The following is a 3,483-nucleotide window of genomic DNA, read 5'->3' as shown; positions in this document are numbered from 1 at the left end:
AATATTTAACACAGTGATCCTTGGACATAGATAATTATTAACATAATTCTATTCTGATGATAAAATTCTGCTTCTATGAGTCTATGGCAGTTCTAGTAATCATTCATATGAAAAATTTTATTTAAAGCAATTACAGAGAGATATAACTAAGATTAGCTGTGACATGATAGTTTTGTTAATTACCACCAACTTTTGCTTTATAGGTTACTTAAGGACCAGAGTTGAGCAACTGAATTATATTTAATGAGGCTTGTGGGAAGATAATTGTAGGAAATGGGTTATAATGTCTTGGGCCTTTCTTTGAAAGTCTAGGAGTCAGGAACTGGCACTTGCTGACAACTCAGATAAAATGTTTACAAAAGGAGGTGAGGAAGTATTGAAGAGTATAAAATAAAACTAATCAACATCATTTTGATCCTATTTTATTGTTGTTGATTTTCCCAGTTATTCGTTTATTGTATTCTTTTTTTTTTCCTCAGGAATTTGTGTGTCATCCTTGTGCAGGGGCAATGCTTATTTTCTCTCTATCATTCCAATGTTAGCATATGTATTGCTGAAGTATTTTTTAAGGGAGTATTTGTAAGGTACAGATTTATTGATAGTAGAAAGACCAGATGGGGCTGTAAGGAGCATGCATGTAATTCCTCAAACAGGATATTCCGTTCCTAATTATTACCTTTATTAATCCATTCTGCTTTTCTTTCTCACCTTGGCTTCCTAGGTTCTCTGAATTCCTTCAAGTTCATCTTAAATCTTATCTTTTGCAGGTGACTTTCTATGCCCTCCTTCTTTAGCATCTATCCTGTGAAAATATTCCCTATTGAAGTTCCATATATCTTGTCCATGGATTGTTTTTTGCAGGTGTTCTCCCTCTTCACAACATAGACTGTCAGCTTCTTAAGTGTAAGGACTACTGTTTGTCTTTATTTCTCCAGAGCTTAGCACAGTATTTGGTTCATTATAGTAAATCCCTTCATTTGAATTTGAGCTTCTTCTGAGCTTTTTACCACTCAAGTATTTCTCCAGCCCTAGAATTAGGAGGCTGCTGACCTCCTGTAGGGATTCATCCACTTAACTCCTTAGAAGTACCACTACTAAACACAGCTATCCTTCTCGCTTCAGGTGTCTCTATTACATGAACCCTACAGATAGGACCTTTGCATTTTTTTCCCCCTAGAACTTAGCATTGTGTCTAATATCTTAAATACTTGTTTATAGAGTGACCTTTCAGATATTTAACATTATACCTCTTTATGTGTCCTGAAGTCTAATCCAAGTAGAGTTGGAATTTCTTGATTTCAACCTTATATATTTCCTCATTCTTCATTCACAGAAGCCTATCTTCTAGACCTGAAAAAAATTCTCTTCTCATTTCCATTTCTCTAAATCCTAATTTGATTTCAAACTCAAGTGAAGATATCACTTGCAATTTTACCATTATTCAATGCTTTTTTCCTTTCTCAAAGTGCCTTATTTAGACATACCTGTATACATGTCAGATCCTGCCACTAGAATGTGACCTTCTTGAGGGAAGGAGCTATTTCAACCATTATAGTACCTTGCATTAAGTTAATAAGTTGCATTAAATGAAACAACTCTCTTAAAATATAATATTTTTATTTAAAGTTATGTATCATACATTTAACTTGCAAAATATTTTGGACTAAATGACAAGCATTTATATAATTTCTAAGTAGTATTTAAAAAAATTTTGTCACAAAGATGACACAAATGGTTAGATCCCAGATAATTAATTTATCTAGTTGTTTACTTATGTTGACACATGCATGTAGATATTCATATTTACATGTGTATGTATGTGTGTATGTATTTAAAGACTGAGCTTTCCTCTCTCACCCAGACTGTAAATACTGATCTACTACTCTTGAGCCCAAATCTACTATGATCATTTTAGGTGCTTTGTCCTGTTCACTCTCAATCTTGGTATATTTATCCTTTCCTTTGACAACCTGGTTGGCCCTTTTTGCAACAGCTCCCTAGGCTCATACTAAATATAGCATGGACACCCAATTTGCCTAAACTGTAGTACAGAACACCTGAGCTTAAGAGAACTATCAATCTCAGACTTCCTGGTAGAAAAAGACTACATGTATGTGCTCATATAATCTCTAAGGTTCATGCTGCAGCCTTCTTCTCCTAGATCAGAAGAACCCTTTATATTTGTTGTATCTCATTTTGTGCAATGTAATTCCTCTTGAAAAATTCAGGGTAAATAGAATTGTGATAAATTAGGCATTGTATATAATGCTCAAAAAGCTTATGATTTTAAGCATTCTTACTCTGAATCATCTTGGATATGATAAATGTTTTGTGACATTAATCACAACCCCATTTTAAAATATTTTTATAAATTTATATCATGCTTACTAAAATTATTTTTATTGTAAAATTAATTATCACCTATAGGAATAAAGATTTTTTTGCACAAACATTTATTTTGAGAAAATTTCTATTAATGAGCAGGATAATTTAATGGGCAATGATAGATATTAAAAAATGACAATAGCTTATTTTAAACTTCACAGATGACAATGAAAAAGTAAAAAAGAGGACAAAATAAGTTAAATTATTTTACAAAAGGCACTCATACTATTGTTAAATAATATTGAAATATTAAATATTAAATATAATTATGTATTAATTAAAATGCATACTTGTTCTTCAATTTTTTGAGCCTCTCAATAGATAAGACAGTATTCAATGGAATGTTTCAACACAGTGCTCATTTGTTTGTAGTAAATGTAGGGTTCCAAAACTTGCTAATTCACACATGGCTTTATTAAGCCTTCTATATACAAGAAGACAGCCTCTTTTCAGGAGATCTCTTTCCTAAGATTAAAATTGTGAAAGTAGCATAAAAAAATTAAAAAATGTCATATTTGTATTTGGAAAATACTAAAGTACTTCAATAATGAAAATCAATTAATGGAAGACCATACTTTGAGATTTTAAAAAAATCTAATAAATAAAGTTAATTGACCAATAAGTGTAGGTAGGATGTAGTTATAGTTAAATCTTCAGAGAAAAACAAGAAGAATTCCATTGGAATATTCCTTGAAGCTTTTTCAGGCATTCTCACATGATGTCAGCAGCAATTGGACCAGCCATGATCAAATTAAGCTGCCAAAAGCTTCAATTTTTATCCGCAGGGCTTCATACAGAGTGCTCCAGTTGGATTGAGTAGCCAATCCTAAATTTACCTTGATTCCTTTTAAGGAAATCTTCCTATCATTTCATCTAAAATGCATATTTTTTTCTTCTTGGAATTCCTTGACATGTTTAGTCATTTACAATTATATTCTGAAAGAAGATGACTCAAACTGACTAAAGTCTTTTAGATGAGACTATTTTATGTTACTGGTTTATAAGCAAGGAAAATATGATTATAGATTGCATTTATTTTTATTTTTTGAATGTGAAAGGAGCTTAATATATGCATAGCTACTAGGTACCAGTTACATT

At 31.6% G+C, this 3,483-nt stretch overlaps 1 non-coding gene across 1 annotated transcript; it reads right to left on the bottom strand.

Annotated features, from left to right (window-relative positions):
* Positions 1 to 459: 459 nt before the first annotated feature.
* On the bottom strand, positions 460 to 562 carry LOC127546024 (U6 spliceosomal RNA). Its single transcript, XR_007949895.1, has one exon. It is a non-coding gene; the product is annotated as a U6 spliceosomal RNA (small nuclear RNA).
* Between the last annotated feature and the right edge of the window lie 2,921 nt (positions 563 to 3,483).

Source organism: Antechinus flavipes, chromosome 1 (genome assembly GCF_016432865.1).
Source record: "Antechinus flavipes isolate AdamAnt ecotype Samford, QLD, Australia chromosome 1, AdamAnt_v2, whole genome shotgun sequence".
In the NCBI taxonomy this organism is placed as follows: Eukaryota; Metazoa; Chordata; class Mammalia; order Dasyuromorphia; family Dasyuridae; genus Antechinus; species Antechinus flavipes.
The sequence above is the reverse complement of the archived record's forward strand: the minus strand, read 5'-3'. Positions and strand labels throughout refer to the sequence as shown.